Genomic DNA, 27,840 nt, shown 5'->3' with positions numbered 1-27,840 from the left:
TCAGCAGCCCCTGAATATTATTTGATTAAAGAAAACCTGGTCGGAATGTACTTTAAAAACCCAGGACATCAAAGATGGCTGTAGCCGGCCCCGTGGCAAAAGAGAAAGACAGCCTGTGTGAATATGAAAGGAGGATCTCCCAGCACTGGCTGACGAAAGGATTGAAAAAAAAACCAGCTTCTGAGTACTTAAGTACTTGAAGATGTCATTCAACTGCGGTTAGGAAGTTTCAACACGGAACAAAGGACTCTGTTTACACAAGCCCTCAGCAGTGTTGACTCAAGGGCTTAAGTGGTTGCTGTCAATCAAGTTGCGGTTGGGCTGTAACCACAGGACAAAGGATTGTTTACACTAGCACTCAAGTACTGTTTATGTAGCACTCAAGAAACCAGCAGGACATTTCAAACTGGGACAGCTCCATTCACAAACCAGTTAAACGAATGAGAAACACATTATAGCCGCATTCAAACCCATTACGGTCAATGGGGCCAGATCGGTCCCTTTTGTGTAACCCAGATATGTCCAGATTTGGGCGTGAAGATAAGGGCTCCCAATGGGGTATAAAGGTAGCCCCTCAGGAAGCCATTCACTCTCTACCACCTCGCCTCCGGTGCCCTGCCTTCAAGAGGATCGTCACAGCCCGCCCAAAGAAGTGGAATACCCGCAGTTACTTTTGAATTACTGGGGCATCTCTACTTCGGGCGGTGAAAAATCCAAGGCAGACCACAGGGCATGGAGCAGGCATTTCAACATCGTAAACTGGTGAGCATAAACTTTCTGGCCCATTACAAGGCAACCTAGATAGGTATAAGGGGTGGGAACTAAAGGGGAATTTTGTTAAATTGTCATTTTAGTCAATTTTCCCTCAATGTGTCCGTCTTTTCTCCTCCCCGTTAAGTAAAAGTGTGCTGTATTCATAATTATTTTCACTGAATAGCAATTCATTCTTTATTTCAATAAAACATTGGTTTTCTTTGCACCAAACCACTGGTCTCGTTTTGTCTATATCGCTACTGAAATAAGTCCGGCGGTCAGAACCAAAGGGGAAGCGATTCGAACCGCACGGGGCTGGAACAGCTCAGACACATGACTGACTGACCAGGCAAAAACCCCAAACCAACCCCCCCCCCCCCGTTACACTGGGTAAAGAAGCTTCTCTTGAATTCCTTATTGGATTTATTAGTGGCTATCTTATACTTGTGCCATTATGATCCCTTATATTATTCAGTCCTATGAAATTACGTTGAAACATTTCAAAATTGGTGCAATTAACCTATTGCTACCTCTTATCTTTGAACTTCATTGTCAGGGCATGATTCATTCGGGCCAATTTCCAGAAGGTGTCTCGTTCGCAGGGAGAAGGTATCGGGAAATCGCGCACACGATGGGGGATCAATCCTGTGATTTCCTGAAGCGTGGCGCCACCGGGCGAGTCTTCGCTGGGTCAATCGATTCATTTATACGTTTCCTTCAAGCTACAATTGCACAATGACACTGTATCAGGTACATGAAAACTGCTGCATGCTGAATAGATCATTGCCGCTCCACTATTTTGGTTATATGCAGAGGACAGAGTCGCTCTAAACGACTACGTGCAGCTATATTTAGCAACCCACAGCGATTCCTCTCCCATAATGACATATTTAATAAAAACCCACCTGAGTCTTTATACAGAGAGTTGTGAGGCTGTGGAATTTACTTCCAGGCATTTGGTCAGGCTCTGACAGCAAGGTTTGTTTGAGGAGATTGATATGATTTGATTACCGTCAGGGGGGTCAAGGGAAAATGCACAGAAATCTCCCTCAGCAGTTTGAATCACTTGGATCAAAGCCACAAAGAGCAGGGTTGCCAACTCTCCAGGGTTTCCCTGGAGTCTCCAGGAATTAAGGATTAATCTCCAGGACACTGCCGCGAGCAAAACTCAGGAGTGAAATCATAGGGGCACTAAAAAAATTGAGTTTTTCTTAAATTTTCCTTGAACACTCTTGTTTACTGGTTATAAAACTGTCGGACATGAGGTAAAAAGGCTGTTTGACTGAGAGTCAAGAATCATCCGATCGGGTAATAAAGATCTCTTTGCTTTCCAATTGGTCGCGGGAAGGTGGGGCGCTGCATGCCGGGCGACCAATGGCGGGAGTGTGGGGGCGGGGCGGTTGGAGGCAGGAGGTCACGTGATAACACCTCCAGGAATATGTCCAGTCAGAGCTGGCAACCCTAATAAAGTGGTAGGTTGTACATCATCTGCGGAAAGAGTGGGTTCAATTAGATGAATATGCTTTTTTTGGGTCCAGAATTTATTTTGTTCTTCAGGAAATAAAATGCTAGATCAGAGTTTCAGCAGTTTGCTTTTACGTTCTAGCATTTCAATGGGCACGGTAGTGCAGTGGTTATGTCACTGGACCAGTAATCCAGAGGCATGAAGTAATAATCCTGTGTACAACACGAGTTCACAATCCTACCATGGTAGTGGATTCGGTTTTTAAAAAGCTGAGATCAGTAAAAGTTTGTGGTTAAAAACCCAACTGTTTGACGAATGACCTTTAGGGAAGGAAAGCTGCCGTCCTTACCCGGTCTGGGCCTATATGTGACTCCAGTCCCATACCAAGGTGATTGACTTTCGACTGCCCACTGGATGGGCCGAGCAAGTTAGGGGCGGACAGTAATCGCCCGCCTTGGCTGCATCCCAAGAATTATTAAACAAAAAGATATCCGAACCGAGGCTGATTTATTCAACTAAACTCTCACTGCGTTTAGCCAGATAGCAAGCACCTACGTGAGCTGAACGAACCCAAGGCCATTTTCTGCTATACTGCATCACTAACTGCAATTTGTTGTTAGCCCACAAAGTCAGAACTCTGTCAGTATAGTCGGGCTTGTTCTATTCTAATGACAACACCAGCTAATACTCAAAAAGGTGAACCATTTCTTCACCACGATACAACTGATTACCCCCCCTCATTCAAAACAGTTGCAGTCATTTGAAGCAGAGGCTATTAAGCTTTTCTAAATCACGTTTGGCAGGGGAGTGAGGAAGGGAGGACTGATCAGAATATTTTTCCTTCAAAATGGTCATTCTGAAAGCTAGCCTATCTGTAAATTGGAGAGCGCGGAGGCAATTCATATCATTGCGAAAACCTTTAGAGCTCATTTAATTCACAGAGAGGCCGAGCACAACTTGAGCTCAAGAAGATAGTGCAATTATTTTAAAAACACGATCCCCAAAATACAACACTAATTAAGTCTCATTTATACCACAGGTGTAGACACTAGAGTGATAGGTTGTCCCCAGTGGGCTGTTGAAGCTGTCGCACCAGTTTGAGTTGTCAAATGAAAAAAAATCATATCTAATCTGTCAGCTTCATGCTTACTAAATTTAAAGGGAAAACCCCTTTACGAAGAACTGTTTGGCAAACCTATTATTCGTTTGCCAACTTCTTCTTAGGCCATCCCTCTTAACCGAGGATGACTTACTTCCACATTAAAAATGAGTTCTCAGGTGACTGATGAGTCCAATGCAGGACCTACAGTCTCTGTCACAGATGGGGCAGATGGTGGTTGAAGGGATGGGTGGGTGGGGTGCTTGGGTTGATGTGCGCTGCTTGCGCTTGGCTTCTACTTGCTCCTGGCGAAGAGACTCAAGGTGTTTGCCACCTTCCCGGATGCTTCTTTGTGCGGTCTCGGGCCAGGGATTCCCAGGTGTCGGTGGGGATGTTGCACTTTTTCAAGGAGGCTTTGAGGGTATCCTTGAAGCATTTCCTCTGCCCACCTGGGGCTCTCTTGCCATGTCGGAGCTCCGAGTAGAGCGCTTGTTTTGAGAGCCTCGTATCGGGCATGCGGACAATGTGACCCATCCATTGGAGCTGATCGAGCGTGGTCATAGCTTCGATGCTGGGGATGTTGGCCTGAGCGAGAACACTGACGTTGGTGCGCCTATCCTGCCAATGGATTTGCAGGATCTTGCGGAGGCAGCATTGGTGGTACATCTCCAGTACTTTGAGGTGCCTGCTGTACATGGTCCATGTCTCTGAAGCATACAGCAGGGCGGGTATCACTGCTGCTCTGTAGATCATGAGCTTGGTGCTCATGTTTGCCAACTACTATAGCACAGTGTTGCAAGTAAAGTCAAACAGTGTCGCTGTGCTGGCATCAATTGTATGGGTCAACTTAACCCTCATCTAGGCTGGCTCTTCAGTGCTGCACTGTCGGCGGTCCAGCCTCTATGTTCGGAAGTTTAAGTGAACTTTGAAAGATCCCATGTGGCACTATTCGTAGATTAGAGCAGGATGTTCCTGCTCAATCAGCACCAACAAAATAGATTAATGGGTCATTCCGTCACATTGCTATTTGTGGAATCGCTCAGTGTGCAAAATTGAATAATTGTGTTCGCCTGCATTATAACAGTCACTTCAAAATAATTCATTGTATGCAAAGTGCTTTGAGATGTTACTGAGAGCTGTGACACATTATTATATCCCATCATAAACAATGTTTGGTTGCTTCACCAATCTGCCCCGTGAAACATAAAAAAGACTGTACCCTTAAAAAGTAAAGCAAAGAATAGTCGACAGGACTGTAGCAATGGGGATACAGTATTATTCATAAGAAGTCCCAGGGACGCCTCGTGGCCTCTTCCTCACCTGTGGACCTCAACAGACCTGCCACTCCATGCAACGCTGGGGACTATACCCAGAGCTGAGCTTCAGCACTGTTCCCACCCCATTTGCATCCCACCGAGAGAAAGAAAGGAATGCTACTCGGAAACAGAACTGTCTGGCCCAACATCCATTCAAAAAGTGAAAGGGCAACAGTTGTCTTATGTTCATTAATAAATAGACATTCTTATTATGAACACAGCTAGCTTTTGCTAGACACTTTATTGAGCACATGTGGACTAGGTACAGTATCTGTAGAGGCATCCATCTTGACTGCTGCCTTGTGGGTAGCCTAGTGCCTCATGGGTAATGTAGTCTTAATATACATAGAGCTGGGTAGTGTAGTCTTATATACATACAGCTATATACAGCTCTACACAGCTCTACGGCTCCACCTAGTGTCCACTATAGAATGACATGTTATTGATCATTACAAGTTGTGATAAAAATTTGGAGAGCACCACCTGATGTATCGCAGGGGAAGACTTTTGCCACTTAACTGGACCAGCCACATAGATACTGTGGCAACAAGAGCAGATCAGAGGCTAGGTATTCTGTGGCGAGTGTCTCACCTCCTGACTCCCCAAAGCCTTTCCACCATCTACAAAGCACAAGTACGGAGTGTGATGGAATACTCTCCACTTGCCTGGATGAGTGCAGCTCCAACAACACTCAAGAAGCTCGACACCATTCAGGATAAAGCAGCCCGCTTGATTGGCACCCCATCCACCACCTTAAACATTCACTCCCTCCACCACCGGCGTACCGTGGCTGCAGTGTGTACCATCTACAAGATGCACTGCAGCAATTCACCAAGGCTTCTTTGGCAGCACCTCCCAAACCCGCGACCTCTTCCACCTAGAAGGACAAGGGCAGCAGGCGCATGGGACCACCACCACCTCCAAGTTCCCCTCCAAGTCACACGCCATCCTGACTTAGAAGTGTATCGCCGATCCTTCATCGTCGCTGGGTCAAAATCCTGGAACTCCCTCCCTAACAGCGCTATGGGAGTACCTTCACCACACGGGCTGCCGCGGTTCAAGAAGGCGGCTCACCACCACCTTCTCAAGGGCAATTAGGGATGGGCAATAAATGCTGGCCTTGCCAGCGACGCCCACATCCCATAAACAAATTTTAAAAAACTGAACGATACAGTATGATAGAACCATGCTTGAGAATGCCACTCATGGAAATCACTGCTTGGAACTGTAAACTAGACAAGAGTAACATGCATATTTCTGCTTTCATCATTTGCTAATTCTCACCAGCTATTTCTCTAGAGTTTTTAAATCCGCTTTTATGTTTTAAGTCAGTACCCAGGCGGTTTTTATATTGAAGGCCAGAACAACAAAGAACGTTCTATAAAGTGAATGCACTGCACGCCAGAGATATATTTAGCTCATATTCTATAGGAACATAGGAATGGAAGGAGGCCATTCAGCCCCTCGAGCCTGTTCCGCCATTCAATTAGATCATGGCTGATCTGTATCGTAACTCCATTTACCCGCCTTGGTTTCTTAACCCTCAATACCCTTGCCTAACAAAAATCTATCAATCTCAGTTTTAACATTTTCAACAGCTTTTTGGGGGGTGAGAGTTCCAGATTTCCACTGCCCTTTGTTTGAAGAAGTGATTCCTGACATCACCCCTGAATGGCCTGGCTCTAACTTTAAGGTTGTGCCCCCTTGTTCTTGACCACCGCCCCCACCCCCTACCAGAGGAAATAGTTTCTCTCCATCGACCGTATCAACTCCTTTCATCGTCCTAAACACCTCAATTAGAGCACCCCTTAATCTTCTATATATAAGGGAATACAAGCCTAGTCTGTGCAATTTGCCCTCATAATTTAATCCTTAGCGCCCCGGTACCATTCTGGCGAATCTGCGCTGCACCCCCTCCAAGGCCAATATAGCCTTCCTGAGGTGCCGTGCTATGAAATCCACTAGATCATTAATAAAAGCTCTTGTTCAATTGCTTTGTGTGGCATTGCCATTGTATTTCCCTGAAAAATGACCTGCTCCCAAGTGCTGTACCACCTAGTACTTCACGGTATCTAGGAGTGTGGGCTGGTGGTTTCTTGGTTGCAGCTTTAGTAAGAGTTCATTCTATGTTTTGCTGAGTTAGTATGGTATATATGTAAATATAATATAGCGTGCTTTGGAAGTCAGCTGAGTAGCACGTTCGTAGCAAGCATCTTATCTAGTGAACGATTGGATCCCCGTGGATTCCTTTACAGAACTGTCATAACTCTTGAAAATGCTATTTCTTTAGGGCGGGTGGGGAGGCAGAGAGATGGCCGATTTCTATACATTAAAAAATGTATCTACACGCACTTCCTGTCAACTTTTTACATTACAGAATTTTAATGCCTACGTTTCTAATGGAAACTTGTAAACCTTTCACGATGTAATGGTAGCAGGGGTGAGGGACTTCAGTTAGCTGGAGAAGCTGGGATTATATATTCTCCTTAGAACAGAGAAGTTTAAGGGGAGATCCTATAGAGGAGGCGTTCAAAATTATGAAGGGGTTTGGTAGAGTAGATAGGGAGAGGCTGTTTCCACGAGCAAGCGGGTCAGTAACCAGCAGACACAGATTTAAAGCAATTGGCAAAAGAACCAGGGGAGAGATGAGGAGAATTTTTTTCATGCAGCAACTGGAACGCACTGCCTGAAAGGGCGGTGGAAGCAGATTCAATAGCAACTTTCAAAAGAGAATTGGATAAATACTTGAAGGGGAAAAAATGTGCAGGGCTATGGGGAATGAGCAGAGAAGGGGGACTAATTGGATCGCTCTTTCAAAGAGCCGGCACAGGCACGATGGGCCAAATGGCCTCCTTCTGTGCTGTATGATTCTATGATAATTACACCCTTCCCCAGGTGCTGTAGCATTCCCACTGGCAGGAAGGTGCAAGTACAGTGCAACAAGTTTACACCAGCAGCTTCCTTTGAACATTGGATGTTATTGTAGCGAAAATATGTATGACTTTAGAATGGAGACTGAATTACGTTCACATCCCTGGACCAATTATCTGCCCGGCATCTAACCGCACTTCACCTGAAGGACTACACTTGGTCTCGACTCCACCCTTTGTGTGAAACACCAAAGGACATCATCTGGTTGTGACTATAAACTTTCCCACAGTAGTGATTTTATGAGTGTTGAATCAGCGTAATCATTCAGTTTATTTTAAGTGTGAGGAAATTTAATCACATCTACAGCACAGTTGCAGCAAAGAGAGAGCTACAAATCCTGGCAAAACAAGAAGATTTACATCATTGCAGTGCAGACTCGATGGGCCGAATGGCCTCCTCTGTGCTGTACTATTCGATGATTTTGTAATGTGCTATGATTTTTTTTGTCTTTCCCTCCCCCCCCCGCCCCAAATGTCAAAGGTACTGACTTGGATAGAGAACTGGTTGGCAGACAGAAAGCAAAGAGTTGGAATAAACGGGTCTTTTTCCGAGTGGCGAGCAGTGACTAGTGGGGTATCGCAGGGATCGGTCCTAGGATCCCAGCTGTTCACAATATATATAAATGATCTAGACGAGGGAACTAGATGTAATATCTCCAAGTTTGCAGATGACACAAAGCTGGGTGGGCGTGTGTGCTGTGAGGGGGATGCTGAGAAACTCCAGTATGATTTGGACAGGTTAGGTGATTGAGCAGATGCATGGCAGGTGCAATATAATGTGGATAAATGCGAGGTTATCCACTTTGGTGGCAAAAACAGGAAGGCAAATTATCTGAATGGCAATAGATTGGGAGAAGGGGAAGTGCAACGAGACCTGGGTGTCCTTGTGCACCAGTCGCTGAAGGTAAGCATGCAGGTGCAGCAGGTGGTTAAGTAAGCAAATGGTATGTTGGCCTTCGTAGCGAGAGGATTCGAGTACAGGAACAAGGATGTCTTGCTGCAGTTGTACAGGGCCTTGGTGAGACCACATCTTGAGTATTGTGTGCAGTTTTGGTCGCCTTATCTGAGGAAGGATGTTCTTGCCATGGAGGGAGTGCAGCGAAGATTCACCAGACTGATACCTGGGATGGCAGGAATGACGTATGAGGAGAGATTGGGTCGATTGGGCTTATACTCACTGGAGTTTAGAAGAATGAGAGGGGATTGTAAAGTCTGTGGGTTGTGCAGTTAATAAATACACAGACTTCAGAAGTAACAAACAAACAGGTCTTTACTATTCGAAGGTCCGGGCGAATCTGCCCCAGAAATCCTGCTACAACACTTATATACTGGTGTGGTCACTATCGGTATTACAGTATACAGAAGCCAAACAAATAGTGCCACACCTAAAGTAGTTCCCTTAAAGGTGAACGGTTACATTCAATAGTTCCCTTAAAGGTAGACGGGTACATACACTACAATCCTCCCTTTTTAGCTTATTACTTAGAGTCCCCGTTAAACATACATATCTTCAACTTCCTATAAAACAAATTACAGCTATAATCTCGGTGGAGTCAATGTCATATAAAACAATTTACAAATATAATCTCGGTGGAAACAGTTCACAGGTTCCGTCTCTGCGGAAACAGTTCATAGATTCAGTCTCTGATCTTGACTCGTTCCGAACAACATTTCTTTGGGGTAGCCGGTTCACCTGGCTAGCGTGACTCCTCCATAGCCTTTTTCTTGACGTAGCAGCTTGAACTTTCGTCCTGTTGAGCCAGCAGTGCGGACTTTGACAACCAACTGGCTGTCTTGACATTTACCAGTTTTTCAACTAATTTAGCTCCTTCCGTAATGTCCCGCCTGGAATGGTAGAAGTGCTAATATTTTAGACAGTTATTATCTTCTGCTTCTTCTTTTTCTTTTCTGCCTTTTTGAAACTCTCAGAGCTCCTTTCTCGGCTGCCAGCTGTAGCGCCACCAACTCTCTATGTTCCTTAGACCTTAAGTGCTTCCTCCGGATTTCAGCACTTTGGGAGTTTTCATCACAAGCTGGGCAGACCACATCCTCATAATATTCAGTGTCACTCAACAGGTCATGGTAATATTCAGGTTCGTCCTGAGTTAGACCAGCGAGAGAGACTTCTTCTTCCTCCTCACCCGTCTGGACGTTAGCTGACGGTGGTTCCTTCCCTAAACATCTTTCTTGAAAAGCCTTCTTCATGCATTCATATTCATCCCGCTCTTCCTGGGTTATCTGCCATTCCTTCACGACGGACCTCATTTGTGAGTTCAATACCTTCCTTTCCACCGGTAATTGCGTTATCAGGCTATTTAACCCTTCTACTGAAGTAACGGTTTCCACCTTCTTCTGTTCACCTTGACGTGATTCAACGTACTTTTGGCATCCTTGTAAAATTTGTGTTGCCACCTCAGCTATCTCCGTGACTTTTGAGAGCTCCGAACTCGTTCCCCCTGAAGATTGAAGCTCGTGTTCAGATTGTTCCCCTTGTAGAGTCTTGTCCTTCAGCATATGAAGGAGTTGGCCGACCGTTAACTCTTCCCTGGGAACACGGTGGATCAGAGTCTTCTCCATTTCATCCACCTTTCTCCAATACTTCCACCTTACGTTCCTCTTGAACTTTGGCTTTCAGCGCTCGGAAAAGTTGCGCCCTGATGCTCTCTAGTTCATGTTCAGGGACCATTCTTACAGTGTCCTGTTCTTCCACTGCAAGGATTCCCAGTTGAATCTGTTCTTCAAGTTGTTGAACCTCAGACATTGCCGCCTCATATTTGTCTTGGGTGTCCTTCAATGTTTTTATAAGTTCTTGGACATCCTGTCTTTCATGCTCTGCCATGATTTTCACCTCTAATTGCTCATCTATGGATGGAGCTTCTATCGATGAGTCTGTCTTGGCCTTGAGCTCATCAAAAATTTCCTGCAGCCTTTGGACTTCTTGCTCATGTTCAACCTTTAGTTGTTCATATGCTTCTACTGAAACTAGCTTTTCGGAGGCTGCCGAGTTAACCCCCTTCTGAATTGTAGCCTGGGCCTGTTCATACTGTTCTTTCAACTTCTCACACTCTGCTTGTAAGGAGTCGTAGAGAAGAACTGGAATAAAATCCTGGCTCCCTGAAGATTCCTCTTCCTTTGGTTCATTCTGTAAATATTCTAGTTCCTGAACAGCATCAGGGGAATGTGATTGGTATTTGACCATGATGGCTCTATGGTCGCTCTCTGCTGTCTTTCCAGGTTCCCCCATTCGGTGTCCCAGAACTTTTCCATATTTTTCATCTCCTGTACGAGACGATCACTCAACTGTTCTAATTGTTGTCGTACTTTGACATAAGTTTGCGTCCGAGCTCGGTGTTCTTCCGTCATGGATGAATCCTTTGCTTGAACAGGCTCAGAATTCTCTGTCAACCTGGAGTTCTGCTCTGCAGCTTTATTCTTCTTGGTACCATAAGTCCTTCTGCCTGTCTTCGTTTTCGACTTGGTCTTATCATCATCCATTTCAGAATCTGAGCTAATAGCTTGCACTGAGTCCTCCCTCATTATGGCTTTTAGGTAATGCCATTCCATGTCTATTTTCTTAATCCACTCCCGTCCTAGAAGTGGTGGTCCTCCCTCAGGTAATACGTACAAGCTCATTCTTGGGTGTTCTTTACCCCTATCTCTCACCTTGACTCTTATTTTCCCCACGGGGTATACGTTATGCCCCGTGTAGGTCTGTAATACGAACTTGGTATTTCTTAAAGGTATGTGAGAGAATAGCCGGTGGTAGTCCCTTCGGTTGATGACTGATAGAGCTGATCCAGTGTCCAGCTCCATTCTTATTTGGACTCCAGCTATTTTTAGTATGACCCAGATGGCCTGTAGATCCGTTTCTTTACCCACATTGTGGATTCTCAGACTACCCAGCTCCTGGTTGTTTGGGTCTGAGTCTGAATTCTGTTCGTCTGAACTCTTCTCAGCCACCTTGTGTACCTTATTGTACTTTTCTGGTGGTGGCTTCCTTTGATTATTGATCTTTTTCCCGGACCGGCATACCTTCGCGATGTGACCCAGTTTGCCACATTTCCTACACTCTTGGTTCTTAAACCAGCATTGATTCTGGTCATGCGTTGTCTTCCCACAACGGTAGCATTTTGTTGTGCTTGAAGTAATTTGGTCCACCCCGAGTGCCGCCGCCTTTAGTTGCATTTCCGCCGTTCCTTTCGCTGCGGCTTCGTGCGATGCAGCTATAAGGACAGCCCTGTCCAGTGTGCGGTCATTCTCTTCCAGTAGTCGCTTCTGCGTCCCTTCTTTGGACAATCCGCATACGCACTTGTCCCGCAGCGCTTCTGTCAGATTCCCTCCGAACTGGCAGTATTTCGCTAGCCTACGCAGTTCGACCAAGTATTCCGCATTGCTTTCGTCTTTCTTCTGCGTTCTTGCGTAGAATTTGAATCGTTCAGCCAGCATCAGCGGTGTGGGGTTCAAGTGGTCCTTCAGCACAGCCACAATCTCTTCGAAGGTCTGATCCGCTGGTTTATTTGGTGCTATTAGATGCTTCAAGAGCCCGTATGTTTTTGCCCCCATCGAGTTTAGCAATGTTATCGCCTTGTCGTCTTCCTCTATTTTGTTGGCTTCGCAATAGATCTCTATGCGTTCCACGTACATGGCCCAGTCTTCTATTTCAGAATTAAAGTCGTTAATATTCCCTCGCTTAGGCATCTTTCTTCCCTTGGGAGCAGCACCAGTATTTCTTATTTATTTATTTGTTTCTAAGATGGCGGTTTTCCCGCGAAATCGGCGGTTTCCCGCTCTTTCCTTCTCTCCCCGCCCACTTCAATGGCGGTATGTCAATCAAGATGGCGGTTTTCCCGCGAAAATGGCGGTTTCCCGCTCTTCCTTTCTCGCCCCGCCCACTTCAATGGCGGTTTCCCGCTTCTGGCGTCTTCTCCGCCTAATGGCGGCTTCCCGCGTTTCTTCCCGGTGGAAGGGGTACGCTTCCCCCTCAGCGGACAGGTTCAGCCGCTGGCTGGCTACCGCACAGCTCCCCTTACTCGGCTATGTCTTTTCCTCCCGCCCGCACGGCTCTACCGGCGCTGGGTACACCCCGTTAGCGGAGGACAGTTCAGCCGCTGGACTGGCTCTCGCGCAGTCTCTCTCTCCGTATCCGACTCTGTCTCTCTCACCCGCACGTTCGATGCTACCGGCCCTGGGTACCCCGTTGGTGGAGAACAGCTCACCGCTGGACTGGCTCTCGCGCAGGCTCTCACCCGCACGGTTCCCGTTCGCCTCCCCAGCCCTCTCGCAGACCGGTGTTTCCCTCCCCGGCTGCGGCTGGGTTTCTCTTCCCGCGCCTACTCGCAGGCTCAGCGCTTCGTGGCTGCGGTCGCTGCCCCGATTGTCCCGCTGATCGCGGTCCGGCTGTCATCCGACGCCGTTGGACCCGACTTTTGGCCGGCACAGCTCCCCCTCGACCGAGGTCGAGTGCTCTGCCCTTATCCTCCGGATGCTTCTACACCTTCCCCTACTCAGTCTCTTCGGCCGCCTTGTTTCTTGCTGGTCGGCTCACTCCGCACCGTGGCAGAAGGGTAGTCAGTGCTTGTTGCTGATACAGCTTTTGTTATTAGTCTTCCTGCTTTCTGTTGTTGCAGCCTCGTGTTTTCTTTTGGTAGCACGACGAGGGCGGTTGTCTCTCTTCGACGCTCTTCGTTGCTTATGGTAATCTTGCCGCAGGGTACGATCGGACTCGTCGCCACTGTAAAGTCTGTGGGTTGTGCAGTTAATAAATACACAGACTTCAGAAGTAACAAACAAACAGGTCTTTACTATTCGAAGGTCCGGGCGAATCTGCCCCAGAAATCCTGCTACAACACTTATATACTGGTGTGGTCACTATCGGTATTACAGTATACAGAAGCCAAACAAATAGTGCCACACCTAAAGTAGTTCCCTTACAGGTGAACGGTTACATTCAATAGTTCCCTTAAAGGTAGACGGGTACATACACTACAGGGATCTCATTGAAACTTATAAAATTCTAACAGGACTAGACAGGCTAGATGCAGGAAGGATGTTCCCGATGGCGGGGGAGTCCAGACCCAGGGGTCACAGTCTAAGGATAAGGGGTAAGCCATTTAGGACAGAGATGAGGAGGAATTTCTTCACCGAGAGAGTGGTGAACCTGTGGAATTCTCTACCACAGAGGGCAGTTGAGGCCAATTGATTAAATATATTCAAGAAGGAGTTAAATATATTTCTTAAGGCTAAAGGGATCAAGGGATATGGGGAGAAGGCAGGGACAGGGTACTGAATTTGGATGATCAGCCATGATCTAATTGAATGGCGGAGCAGGCTCGAGGGGCCAAATGGCCTACTCCTGCTCCTGCTCCTATCTTCTATGTTTCTATGTATCTCTTCCCATCAAAGAAATGAAGGATGGGCAAGTTCAGAGATCCCGCTGAAGATCAGGTCGTGGCCAGCTCAAAACAACTCATACTGATTTCATCTTTACAGTAACATGATACCTCCCGTGAGAAGATATTTCAAACTGCTTTTTGCACAAAGAAATAGTTCTTCAAGTGCAATGACTCTTGGTATGTAGTTTCTAAAGCTACGTGCACTGCAAGAGCTCAAAATGTAAAAGCACAAGAACCAAATTTAACAATATGGAATAATCTAAACGCGGACTAGCAGTGATTGGAATAATGATTATGGGAACATCTAAACATGAACCAGAGATTGGAATACTGAGTACATGTTTTGAATAAGGCAAGAAAACATTCCAATTTCCACACCAATTAAACGTACAGATGTTAATTGACGCTGTAGAAAGGGCACGGTGGTGTAGTGGTTATGTTACTGGAGTACTAATCCAGAGGCTGGGCTAATAAGTCCAGTCGACCGTGAGTTCAAATCCCACCATGGCAGTTGAAGAATATGAATGCAATATAAAAAAATCTGAAAATAAAAAGCTGGGATCAGTAAAAGTAATCATGAAGCCGTCGGGATTATGGTCAAAGCCCAACTGGTTCACTAATGCCCGTTAGGGAAGGAAACCAGCTGTCCTTATCCGGATTGGCTGCTATGTGACTCCACATCAATGTGGTCTGGGCCACCTTGAGACCCGCATCATTGGAAATGGCATTCCTAAGTTGCCATTGAGGGGCTGTATTATTGAAAGCAGGAGTCATTAACAACTGAAGGCAGCATAAATGCCTAATGCTCCCTGAATTGCACTGCTGAACCCAAAAATCAAGTGACTGAGCTCCTAACTTAGCCAGCGCACAATGTATCATAGGCCACTGTAATGTGGCTGTCACACAATGGGCACCTTCTTCGGGCAATTTTTTTTTGTGTTAGCCAACTGTCCCTGCCAATAGAATTCCAAATTCCTCTAATAAAGGCGAGAGCACTATGAGAGCACATCACACGGTGATAGCAGACCACCAATGGCTGAGGCCCCTGCTTATGCACCTGTGCGCACTGATGCCTGCTCAGCACTATGAGCCTATCAGACCAAACAGTGGGAGAAGTAAATGAAAGTAGTTTCTATGCACATCATGACATTGCGATGTGGTCTGCATTAGGGTCTGGGCAAGGTGCAAGATTCTGCTGCTGGAATAGACCCAACAACAACTTGCATTTATATAAAAGAAAGACTGACTTGCATTTATATAGCGCCTTTCACAACCACTGGACATCCCAAAGCGCTTTACAGCCAATGAAGTACTTTTTGAAGTCACTGTAGTCACTGTTGTAATGTAGGAAACGCAGCAGCCAATTTGCGCACAGCAAGCTCCCACAAACAGCAATGTGATAATGACCAGATAATCTGTTTTTAGTGATGTTGATTGAGGGATAAATATTAGCCAGAAATAGTGCCGTGGGATCTTTTATGTCCGCCTGAGAGCGCAGATGGGGACTTGCTTTGATATCTCATCCAAAAGACAGCACCTCCGACAGTGCGGCACTCCCTCGGTACTGCACTGGAGAGTCAGCCTAGATTTCTGTCCTCAAGTCCCCTGGAGTGGGATTGTGAATGCACAACTTTCTGACTCAGAAAGCGAGAGTGTTGCTAACTGAGCCACGACTGGCTTTAATGTAATGAAATGTCCCAAGGTGCTTCACAAAAGTGTTATCAGATAAAATTTGACACTGAGCCTCATAGAGATATTAGGACAGGTGATCAAAAGCTTGGTCAAAGAGGTAGGTTTTAAGAAGCAACTTAAAGGAGGAGGGAGAGAGAGAGAGGCGGAGAGGTTTAGGGAGGGAATTCCAGAGCTTAGGGCCGAGGTAGCTCAAGGCACGACCGCCAATGGTGGAGCGAAGAAAATTGGGGACAGGCAAGAGGCCAGAATCGGAGGAGCGCAGAGATCTGGGAGGGTTGTAGGGCTGGAGGAGGTTACAGGGGCGAGGCCATAGGGGGCTTTGAACACAAGGATGATCATTTTAAATTTAGGGGATTGCCAGACCAGGAGCCAACGTAGGTCAGCGAGGACAGGGGTGATGGGTGAACAGGATTTGGTGCGAGTTAGGACACGGGCAGCAGAGTTGTAGATGAGCTCAAGTTTACCGAGGGTGGTAGGCTAATCTTGCTTAAGATGTTCTGCTTGGACATGCCTATTTGTCCAATCCTTTTGGCGTTAGTGGTGCTTTACTATTTGGTGCCAACTTATGTAGAAACTGTTGAATTTGCTGTCAAATTCATTGTGTAACACCATCTCTCACAAGCTCTCCTTCTGTACCTTGACTACCACAAAAAATATTTTTTAAACATTGTAATGAAAAACACCTGCGGTTTAAATTGATACACAATTTATTGATTTACTGGGGGAAAAAATAAAGCAAAGTCAATTGTCCACAGTCGCTGACTCATCCCATGACCTAGTGAGTTGCATAGATTGGAATGTTACTTCTCGTTATATGCATTGATCTGAACTATTCTACAGGATCCCATTTCCCACTGCAATAGACAACTTTTCTGCTCTTAACCTGATGCACTCTCGACTAAATCTAATTGCAGAGCTCTGTGAAAACTGCTGTTCGGAATCAAAGGTTCTTCGTCGCATAGCCTGAAGAACATTGAATTAGCACTTTAAAAAAAAACAAAGCAAGTCTTTGTTGAGTTGTATTCGCTGCTCACGATGTGGTCTCCTCTACATTGGGGAGACCAAACGCAGATTGGGTGACTGCTTTGCGGAACGCCTCCGTTCAGTCCGTAAGGGTGACCCCGAGCTTCCGGTCGCCTGTCACTTTAATTCACCGCCCCATTCCCACTCAGACCTCACCGTCCTCGGGCTCTTGCATTGTTCCACGGAAACCCAGTGTAAGCTCAAGGAACAGCACCTCATCTTTTGATTAGGCACTTTACAGCCTTCCGGACTCAATATCGAGTTCAACAATTTCAGATCATAACCTCGGCCCATTATTTATAGATTTTTTATCCACACTTTTGGTTTGTGCCTTTTCTCTTTTTTTTCTCTCTCCCACATGGCAGCTGTCTCTCACTCTGCCAGTGCATTTCACACTTCATCTAGAGCCATCCTTTGTTTCTTAATCTGTCCTATTACCATCTCGTCGCACCTTGAATATCTCTTAATGTCTCTTCACCTCTCAGACCTTCCCTTTTGTTCTTTCATCCCCTCCCCCATTTCCCAGCCCCCAACTTGCTTTTTCATCTGTTTCATTTCCTGCTTTTTTTTCTCAGTTCTGAAGAAGGGTTTCGACCCGAAACGTTGACTCTATTTCTCTCTCCACAGAGGTTGCCTGGCCTGCTGATTTTTTCCAGCTTTTTCTATTGTTATTTCAGATTTCCAGCATCAGCAGTATTTTGCTGTCGTCTTTGTTGAGTTAGTTGGCAGGGACACTACAATTGATCTTTGTGTTCTTCGATAACGAGAGGTAAATGAGCTAAGTTTTCCACTCCGAGTCCCTATCTAGCCACCACAGCTGGAGGTGAGCATGTGTGAATGTCAGGTGAGGACAGGCTCAAGGTGGGCTGTGTCCCTGTGATCCCATTTAGAAAGCTTGCCAATACTGCTACATCGCATACAAGAATAATGGCTAACCAGAGGGTAACTACAGTTTCATAGAATCATAGAAATTTACAGCACAGAAGGAGGCCATTCAGCCCATCTTGTCCGTGACGGCCGACAAAGAGCTATCCAGCCTAATCCCACTTTCCAGCACTTGGTCCGTAGCCCTGTAGCTTACAGCACTTCAAGTGCATATCCAAGTACTTTTTAAATGTGATGAGGGTTTCTGCCTCTACCACCCTTTCAGGCAGTGAGTTCCAGACCCCCACCACCCTCTGGGTGAAAAGATTTCTCCTCAAATCCCCTCTAAACCTCCGACCAATTACTTTAAATCTATGCCCCCTGGTTGTTGACCCCTCTGCTAAGGGAAATAGCTCCTTCCTAACCACTCTATCTAGGCCCCTCATAATTTTATACACCTTAATTATGTCTCCCCTCAGCCTCCTCTGTTCCAAAGAAAACAACCCCAGCCTGTCCAATCTTTCCTCATAGCTAAAATTCCCCAGCCCAGGCAACATCCTCATAAATCTCCTCTGCACCCTCTCTAGTGCAATCACATCTTTCCTGTAATGTGGTGACCAGAACTGCACGCAGTATTCTAGCTGTGGCCTAACTAATGTTTTATACATTTGAAGCATAACCTCCCTGCTCTTATATTCTATGCCACGGCTAATAAAGGCAAGTATCCTGTATGCCTTCTTAACCACCTTATCTACCTGTTCTGCTACCTTCAGGGATCTGTGGGCATGCACTCCAAGGTCCCTCTGATCCTCTGCACTTCTCAGTGTCCTACCATTTAATGTGTGTTCCCTTGCCTTGTTCGCCCTCCCCAAATGCATTACCTCATGCTTCTCCAGATTGAATTCCAATTGCCACTGTTCTGCCCAACAGACCAGTCCATAGCTATCTTCCAGCAGTCTACAGCATTTGTGGTACCATACTCCAGCTAGGATTCAAAGCCTTCAGGAGAGGAAGAGGTGGGGAGAAAAGCGGAATTAAAGCAATGAAAGAAATGTTCTATAAAAAAAGAAAGGGCCATGGGTGTGGTATTATAGTTAGAGCACTGGCCTTCAGCATCTCAGATCTGAGCTGAAAGTTCCTGCTTCTCTCTGACAGTTGTAAGCATTCTCAGTGAAATAACACTGGGTAGTCCCTACCTGGCTCCTGCTAGACACTAATGGTCAGTGCAACAACAACGGGCATGTATATAGCTTCTTTAACACAGTAAAACCTCCCAAGGCACTTCACAGGAGTGTAATCAGGTAAATATTGACACTGAGGCCTAGAAATTCATTGTAGCCACTTTTGGGGCGGTAAAGTCGGGCGGCCGCTAAAGTTTGCGCCCGCCGCCAAATCGAGGCCACTTCTCCGATATTCATTAGCTTCGCCCTAAGAGTTTGCTCGAGCGCTAAAACTGGCGCTGGACGCCTCTCTTTAGGCGCTAAGCCGGAGGTGCTGAGCGAGAGCGCCGAGGCCGGGCGCAGCGCAGGTGCGGCCATCTCGTGATTGACAGCAGACACCCTGGCGCCGGCCAGCTCTCAAGGGGGAAGGGTCGACTTGGTCTGCTGCCACGCCCTGGATAGTGGAGCCCTCCAGCTAGGCCTGAACACTGCTGCTGGACCCAAATAGCGCCTGAAGCCATGCAGAAGGCCCGTGAACGAGCGCAGCGCTTCTCAGAGCGTGATCTGAGTGTGCTGGTTGGTGGTGTGGAGAAGAGGCGCCATATTTTGTACCCGGACAATGGCAGGAAGGCGCCGGTCCGCGCCTACTGGAGAGCCTGGAGGCATGTCGCCAGCAAGGTGTCAGCCAACAGCGAGGTCCCCAGGACCGGTGTCCAATGCCGCAAAAAGTTTAATGACCTCACGCGGATTGTCAGGGTGAGTACCCTTTCCAGTGACCTCCTCATCCTTGCATGTGCACCTCACATAATGGGCAAAGGGACCTGAAAGCCCTAATGGCCAGCCCTCATCCAGCAGCTATGGGAAAGGCATGAACATCAATTGCACATTCTGCACTTAACACACTGGCCAAGCTATTCCACCATGGAAGGCAGTGCACACAAGATCAGGGCGACACACTGGCCAAGCTATTCCACCATGGAAGGCAGTGCACACAAGATCAGGGCGACACACTGGCCAGGCTATTCCATCAGGGGAGGCAGTGCACACAAGATCAGGGCTATACACTGTACTTAGAGGCCGTCCTTTCTCTTGCAGGCCAAGCTGGCCAATAATAGGAAGAGCCGGACTGCGACCGGGGGAGGCCGACCCCAGATCCAGCCGCTCACCGAGCTGCAACAGCGCGTGGAGCGCATCATGGGTTGCCGGGTGATTGGCCCCGTTGCATGTGGAGATGCCGACCCTGTTCTGGGCACCAACGGTAAGGACATCAACGTTTGGACCTCTCTCGTCCCACTTGCGCATCAGATCTACATCCTTTGCCACTGTCCGACCAATGCGCTGAATGCCACCACTCATGCATCCCTCGCTGACGCCCTCCCCTCACTCTAAAGCTACTCTTGTGCCTTCCTGCTTTCAGATGGTGAGGAGGAGGTCCCTGAACTTGCCAGTGACAGCCCCTCAGAAGAGGAGGAGGAGGAGGAGCAAGAGGAAGGCGGCCCATCAGGGGAACCCTCAGCCGTGGCAACCCATGCCAATGTAGGGGACACGTCTTCCCTGGAGGGGAGCGTGGCGGAAGTGTCGGAGGGGAGGGGAGCTCATGGGACCTGCGGCCTGCAGAAACGCGGGAGGGGGGTGCCAGCTCGGCAGCCTTCTCCCCAGAGGGGGGAAGGGTCGGAGGGGAGTCCAATTGCTGGGCCCAGCGGCGTCCAGCAATGCAGGAAGGGTCGGCCAGCTCGGCGGCCTTCTCCCCAGAGGGAGAGTCCGGCCTCCAGTCCGGAGATGGTCTTCGCCGAGGAGATGGAACGCGTCGAGGACTTGTCCGCGGACTCGGAGCGCCGGCACACGGAGCTCATGGGGGTAGTGGCACGGTTGCCTGAGGCCATCGAGTCCCTCTCTCGGAGTGTCACCGACGTCGGGGCCTCACATGCCATCAGTTTGGCGGAATTCGGGGCAGAGCAGGCAGCGAGTCGGGCGGCATTCGGGGCAGCTCAGGCAGCGAGTGGGCAGCTGATCAGTGGTGCCGTGCAGTCACTGGGTGCTCTGATGAGGTCACTCAACAGGTCAACATGGGCACTCACTGCTGCCACACTCGCTGTGTTAGCCAGGCCTCGCCAGGGCACCCGGCGCACTGCAGCAGCACAGCGGTCTGTCCCTCGGCAGATTGGTGCGCATGCTGCAGTGCTGGCCCGGGCGAGTGCCAGTGTCTCAGGCGACCAGCGAGCGCCTGCCATCCGCCAGCTTGCCCCCATTCCTCCAGCCGCCACTGCTACTCCCCCAGTGGAGCTGCCAGGAGCTGCTGCAGCGACTGATGCTGGCCAACCACAGCTGCAGCATTCAACAGCCGCCCGCTCGACGGCAGACCTCGACTAGGCCGACCCCCAAGGGCATCTGCCGTCACGACATGTGCCCCTCTGGAGCCTGCCCCCCAGCCTTGCAGCAGCCAATGGCCTTACTTTGAGGAGCAGCAGGGCGGGCAGGGGCCACACAAAGATGGCCAAGGCATCGCCCTAGCGGGCCAAAAAGTCGAATGTGTGGCCAGTTGTGTTTGTTTTTTTGAGGCCAATAATTGGATGTTTGTTTTTTTGAGGCCGAGAATTGGATGTTTGTTTTTTGAAGGCCGAGGATGTGATGTTTGTTTTTTACGAAGGCCGAGGATGACGGCCATTTTAGTTGCACTGTTTTGTTAATCCTCTCCAGGTTGTGGGAGCGAGTAATGTGTTTGAGTGTTTTTTGGGGGTTTCGCCTGTTGTTGGTTTTCATGTGGGAAGGGCCCTGAGTTTGTACAATAAAGCATTTTATTTATTAACATTGTCCATGTTTGATCTTTGAAGTGTTTGTTGCCTTAACCGGCTGAGGGCTTGCGGAACGGCTGCAATCATGTTCTTTCATTGGCACAAGCCATTCCCTGACAGGGGGCCTAGAAGTGACGTTCAATAAGCCGCCGACGGGCGGCCCTTGGACCTTCTGCCTCCCTCCTGGGCTGGTATTCCGCGTCCTCCTCATGCTCCTCCTGCTCCTCCTCCTGAGGTGGGGGTCCAACGTGAGGTGGCAGTGCCCGAGTCCTGTGGATAGCCAGGTTGTGCAGCATGCAGCAAACGACGACGAATTGGGAGACTCGCTCCTGCGAATACTGGAGGGCTCCCCCGGAGCGATCCAGACAGCGGAACCGTTGCTTGAGGACGCCGATTGTTTGTTCTATGATGTTCCTAGTCGCTTGATGGCTCTCGTTGTATGCCTCTTCAGCAGGGGTCGTGGGCGCGCGGAGCGGGGTCATGAGCCAGGTACACAAAGGATAGCCTTTGTCCCCGATAAGCCATCCTCTTGGGGGAGGCTGTGCCTGGAACATGTCAGCCACAGTTGTCTGTCGCAGGATAAAGGCATCGTGGCTGCTACCTGGAAAGCGGGCATTGACAGCTAGGATGCACTGCCTGTGGTCACACACCAGCTGTACGTTGAGGGAATGGTAGCCCTTCCGGTTGCAGTAATCCTCGGCATGCTCCAGAGGTGCCCCCAAAGCCACATGCATGCAGTCAATGGCGCCCTGCACCATGGGGAAGCCCGCTATTCTTGCAAATCCCACTGCACGCTGCTGCTGCTTGTCCAGGGTCATGGGGAAGGAGATGAATTGATGTCTCCTTCTGAAAAGGGCATCGGTCACCTGGCGGATGCAGCAATGCACGGCGAACTGGGAGACGTTAGCGATGTCCCCAGCAGCGGATTGGAAGGAGGCGGTGGCATAGAAGTTGAGGGCCACCGTCACCTTCACTGCCACCGACAGAGACGTTCTGCGCATCAGCTGTGGCTGCAGATCTCTGTGAAGCAGCTGGCAGATGTCTGCAACCACCTCCCTTCTGAATCGTAGCCTCCTAACACACATCGCGGCAGACATGGTCAGATAGGAGGACTGCTGGCGGTATACCCTGGGTGGGTAAGGCCTCAGTTGGCGACGCCTGTTGCCCCCTCTGCGTCTAGCCAGGGCTGCCACTCTCTCACGGCGTCTGTAAGCCCTTCTGGCATAAGGCTGAAAGTCAGCGTTGGCACCCAATGCAGCCCCCATTATATGCTGGCAAACACTGAGCTCTCAATGAAGGCAAAGATAATTGCTAAGCTCTGGCCTGAGCCAAAAATACCTGTCCTAGTGTTGGTCCAAACCAGTAAGCTCTCCTCCTTGGTCTCTCTCCCAAAAACCGTTGCACAAGAGTGAATGCTGCAAAATGGCTGGCCTTTATAGTGCAGGGTAAGTGCCCTTTAATTAGCGCTCCCCGCAGCCCGCCTCGGCTGTGTACCGTTCCACTTCACAGTCGTTAGGGCCGCCCGGCGCACAATGGCCCGGCGCGAGTGAAGTTCCGGTTCGGGGCGCACAAAGGGCGTTGCACTAGTAAATGACGTCATGATCTGCGCACGCAGCAGGGCGAGCGCTAAGATTTTGCGCCGGCGCTAAATGTGTACTGAAGTTGGGGCGAGGCGCAGATCGCGCTGCGCCCGGGCACTAAGCGCTTGAGATCTACTCCTCCTAAGACGCTAACGGCTGGCGCAGCCAACTGAATTTCTAGGCCTGAGACACTAAAGGAGATGTTATGACAGGTGACCAAAAGCTTGGTCAGAATGATACCCAGACTCCAAGGGTTAAGTTACGAGGAGAGAATACACAAATTAGGGTTGTATATTTTTTTTATTCGTTTATGGGATGTAAGCATCACTGGCAAGGCCAGCATTTATTGGCCATCCCAAATTGCCCTCGAGAAGGTGGTGGTGAGCCGCCTTCTTGAACCACTGCAGTCTGTGTGGTGAAGGTACTCTCACAGTGCTGTTAGGGAGTGAGTTCCAGGATTTTGACCCAGCAGCGATGAAGGAATGGCAAAATATTTCCAAGTCAGGATGGGAGGGGAACTTGCAGGTGGTGGTGTTCCCATGCGCCTGCTGCTCTTGTTCTCCTAGGCGGTAGAGGTCACGGGTTTGGGAGGTGCTGCCAAAGAAGCCTTGGTGAGTTGCTGCAGTGCATCTTGTAGATGGTACACACTGCAGCCACGGTACGCTGGTGGTGGAGGGAGTGAATGTTTAAGGTGGCGGATAGGGTGCCAATCAAGCAGGCTGCTTTGTTCTGGATGGTGTCGAGCTTCTTGAGAATGTTGTTGGAGCTGCACTCATCCAGCCAAGTGGAGAGTATTCCATCACACTCCTTACTTGTGCCTTGCAGATGGTGGAAAGGCTTTAGGGAGTCAGGAGGTGAGACACTCGCCGCAGAATACCCAGCCTCTGACCTGCTCTTGTTGCCACAGTATCTATGTGGCTGGTCCAGTTAAGTTTCTGGTCAATGGCGACCCCCAGGATGTTGATAGTGGGGGATTCGGCGATGGTAATGCCATTGAATGTCAAGGGGCGGTGGTTAGACTCTCGCTTGTTGGAGATAGTCATTGCCTGGCACTTGTGTGGTGCGAATGTTACTTGTCACTTATCAGCCCAAGCCTGAGTGTCGTCCAGGTCTTGTTGCATGCGGGCATGGACTGCTTTATTATCTGAGGAGTTGCGAATGGCATTGAACATTGTGCAGTCATCAGCAAACATTCCCATTTCTGACCTTATGATGGAGGGAAGGTCATTGATGAAGCAGCTGAAGATGGTTGGGTCTAGGACACTGCCCTGAGGAACTCCTGCAGTGATGTCCTGGGGTTGTGATGATTGACCTCCAACCACCACAACCATCTTCCTTTGTGCTAGGTATGACTCCAGCCAGTGGAGCGTTTCCCCCCCGATTCCCACTGACTTCAGTTTTACTGGGGCTCCTTGATGCCACACTCAGTCAAATGCTGCCTTGATGTCAAGGGCAGTCACTCTCACCTCACCTCTGGAATTCAGCTCCTTTGTCCATGTTTGGACCAAGGCTGTAATGAGGTCGGGAGCAGTGTGGCCCTGGCGGAACCCAAATTGGGCATCAGTGAGCAGGTTATTGGTGAGTTAGTGCCGCTTGATAGCACTGTCGACGACACCTTCCATCACTTTGCTGATGATTGAGAGTAGACTGATGGGGCGGTAATTGGCCGGATGGGATTTGTCCTGCTGTTTGTGGACAGGACATACCTGGGCAGTTTTCCACATTGTCGGATAGATGCCAGTGTTCCGTTCAGGAGTGAAGTTAGGAAACACTTCTACACACAAAGGGTGGTCGAAGTTTGGAACTCTCTTCCGCAAACGGCAGTTGGTGCGGGGTCAATTGTTAAGTTTAAATCTGAGATTGCTAGCTTTTTGTTAACCTAAGATATTAAGGGATATGGGCCAAAGGCGGGTATATAGATAGCAAAATCGAGTTCGATATCGAGTTCAACAATTTCAGATCATAACCTCAGCCCCATTGTATTTTTATATATTTTTTATCCACACCTTTGGTTTGTGCCTTTTCCTTTTTCTCTCTCCCACATGGCAGCTGTCTCTCACTCTGCCAGCGCATTTCACACCTAATCTGGAGCCATCTTTTGTCTCTTTACCGGTCCGATTACCATCTCGTCTCGCCTTGAATATCTTAATGTCTCTTCACCCCCCACAGACCTTCCCTTTTGTTCTTTCATCCCCTCCCCCATTTCCCAGCTCCCCAAACTTGCTTTTTAATCTGTTTCATTTCCTGCTTTTTTTCCTCAGTTCTGAAGAAGGGTCTTCGACCTGAAACGTTAACTCTGTTTCTCTCTCCACGGATGTTGCCTGGCCTGCTGAGTTTTTCCAGCGTTTTCTGCTGTTATTGCGGGTATATGGAGTTAGGTCGCAGATCAGCCAGGATCTGATTGTATTCCGGAACAGGCTCGGGGGGGCTGAATGGCCTCCTCCTGTTCCTATGGTCAAAGAGATAGGTTTTTAAACAGCGTCTTAAAGAGAGAGTGGAAGAGGTTTGGGCAGGAAATTTCAGAGCTTAGGGCCTAGACAGCTGAAGGCCCGGCCGTCAGTGGTGGGGGCAAAGGTAATGGGGGATACACAAGAGGCGTAGATGTCTCAGAGGGTTGTGGGACTCGATATTATATAAAAAGCCACGAGGATGGTTGGTGCAAAAAGTACCAATGACACAGTTACAGTACGGAGCTCTCTTCTGAGGGTTGAGGTTCGTCAGCACTGTTGAGACGAGGCAATAGCAGGAACTGCATCCGATGCTGAATTCATAGTGGGAAAGCGCGATACAGATACATATGCAAAAAAGTGGGAAAGCATTCTTTTCACGAACGCTGGCATGCATCACCAAGATAAGTACAGTTTCTATTAAATCCCATTTAAAGGTAATTTCATTCTGTAGCATAATAAAAACAGGGAATAAATGTTTGTAAAATGACTTCTCCGCTTGCCTCCTTAATATTTGCACACTCTAATTGCAAGACTGACCTCTAGTGTCCTCGGTGTTCAATGTCACCCATCCAGCCACCGCTGCAGTCCTGGAGCCAGTTTGTGAAGTTGTGGTCACGTTCAAATCGTCTTTTGCAGCCATTTACAATATAAATAGTGAGTCTATTTATTTTATCATCGGCTGTATGTAAAATAATTCAGGTCCAGATGTGAACAGACAGTACTGTGGTCTGTCTGCTCTGATTTAACATTCCGATTGAGATTACAAGCGGAGTGGGGATTGCGAATGAACATTGAAACCGCAATTAACACATCAGGTAAGTGGCGAGCGCTCCATGTAACACGATCTACTGTTATTCACTAGCATTTTGGCAATCTGCACTCATTTATAATGTCGGGTTGAACGGACGCGGTACCACAACACTTTAGCCCAGCTGTACGTTATTTGATCTGTAATTGAGACTGATAACAGCCATCGTCTCACCTACGCACTGTAGGTCACCTATAGGTCAGCCCACGTTAATATAAGAAAAAGGCAAGTTCATGTTTGGCTGAATGCAAATTAGTGCAGCAATCGAGATTTGTTATTATGTTTTATTTTTCCACATCTCCATCCTCACAAGTGTAAACGTCAAGCAGCTTTATATTTTAAAAAAAAACTGTAACAGTGTTTGACAGCAGTCTTTCAGCTTAAATGAACATCTTATTATGACAACACCTGCTCAACAACCCAGCTTCCCAATGCCCATCAAAAGACTGGAGTGATGGTAAAGATGTGGAGGTTTAGCACACTTCTGTTTCGGTTTGGGAAATTTGAACTGAATGTGTTGTATAATGTAGTGTAGACGTTCAAATAAACAGGTCAGGCAGAGGGCCAAATGCATATCTCTTGTTTCACACGGGCTAACTTCCTGCAGCAACACAGCATGAAAGATGGTGTTCAGATGACTTTCAATTTAAGACACAGCACCAACTGATACTCGCAGGTCCTTAATGAAGTGAATAGATTCGTCCCTTGGACCTCTCTGCCCAACGCCTCGATTTTAAAATTCTCATCCTGGTTTTCAAATCTCCCCATGGTCTCACCCCGCCCCAAACCCGCGACCTCTTCCACCTAGAAGGACAAGGGCAGCAGGCGCATGGGAACACCACCGCCTCCAAGTTCCCCTCCAAGTCACACACAATCCTGACTTGGAAATATATCGGCCGATCCTTCATCGTCGCTGGGTCAAAATCCTGGAACTCCCTCCCTAACAGCACTGTGGGAGTACCTTCACCACACGGACTGCAGCGGTTCAAGAAGGCGGCTCACCACCACCTTCTCAAGGGTAAGTAGGGATGGGCAATAAATGCTGGCCTTGCCGGCGATGCCCACATCCCATAAACAAATTTTAAAAAATCTCTGTAACCACCTCCAGTCCTAGAACCTTCGGAGATCTCTGCGCTCCTCCAATTCTGGCCTCTTGCGCATCCCCGATTTTCATCGCCCCACCATTGGCGGCCGTGCCTTCAGCTGCCTGGGCCCTGAGCTCTGGAATTCCCTCCCTAAACCGCTCTCTCCTCCTTTAAGATGCTCCTTAAAACCTACCGCTCTGACCAAGCATTCAGTCACCTGTCCTATTATCTCCTTATGTGACTCGGTGTCAAATTTTGTTTGCTAACGCGCCTGTGAAGCGCCTTGGGATGTTTTACTATGTTAAAGGTGCTATATAAATGCAAGTTGTTGTTGTTTTTGCATCAACAGACCGTGAAAGACAGGACCAACATGAACAGCAGTTAAAAATGTGTGCCGATTTATAACCGGATGATCCCAAGTACCAAATAAA

At 48.2% G+C, this 27,840-nt stretch overlaps 1 long non-coding RNA gene across 1 annotated transcript in view; it reads right to left on the bottom strand.

Moving 5' to 3' along the window:
* The window catches only part of LOC147120675 (uncharacterized), a 65,128-nt gene extending 38,773 nt beyond the window's left edge, over nt 1-26,355 (bottom strand). Inside the window, exons 1-2 of the long non-coding RNA XR_015077861.1 lie at nt 26,054-26,355; nt 1,284-1,475 (exon numbers count right to left, since the gene is read on the bottom strand). This is a non-coding gene — a long non-coding RNA (uncharacterized LOC147120675). The remainder of the gene's footprint in view (nt 1-1,283; nt 1,476-26,053) is intronic.
* Nucleotides 26,356-27,840: the final 1,485 nt, after the last annotated feature.

Source organism: Somniosus microcephalus, chromosome 4 (genome assembly GCF_052327205.1).
Source record: "Somniosus microcephalus isolate GS21.2 chromosome 4, FLI_Smic_1.0, whole genome shotgun sequence".
NCBI classification, from domain to species: Eukaryota; Metazoa; Chordata; class Chondrichthyes; order Squaliformes; family Somniosidae; genus Somniosus; species Somniosus microcephalus.
The sequence above is the reverse complement of the archived record's forward strand: the minus strand, read 5'-3'. Positions and strand labels throughout refer to the sequence as shown.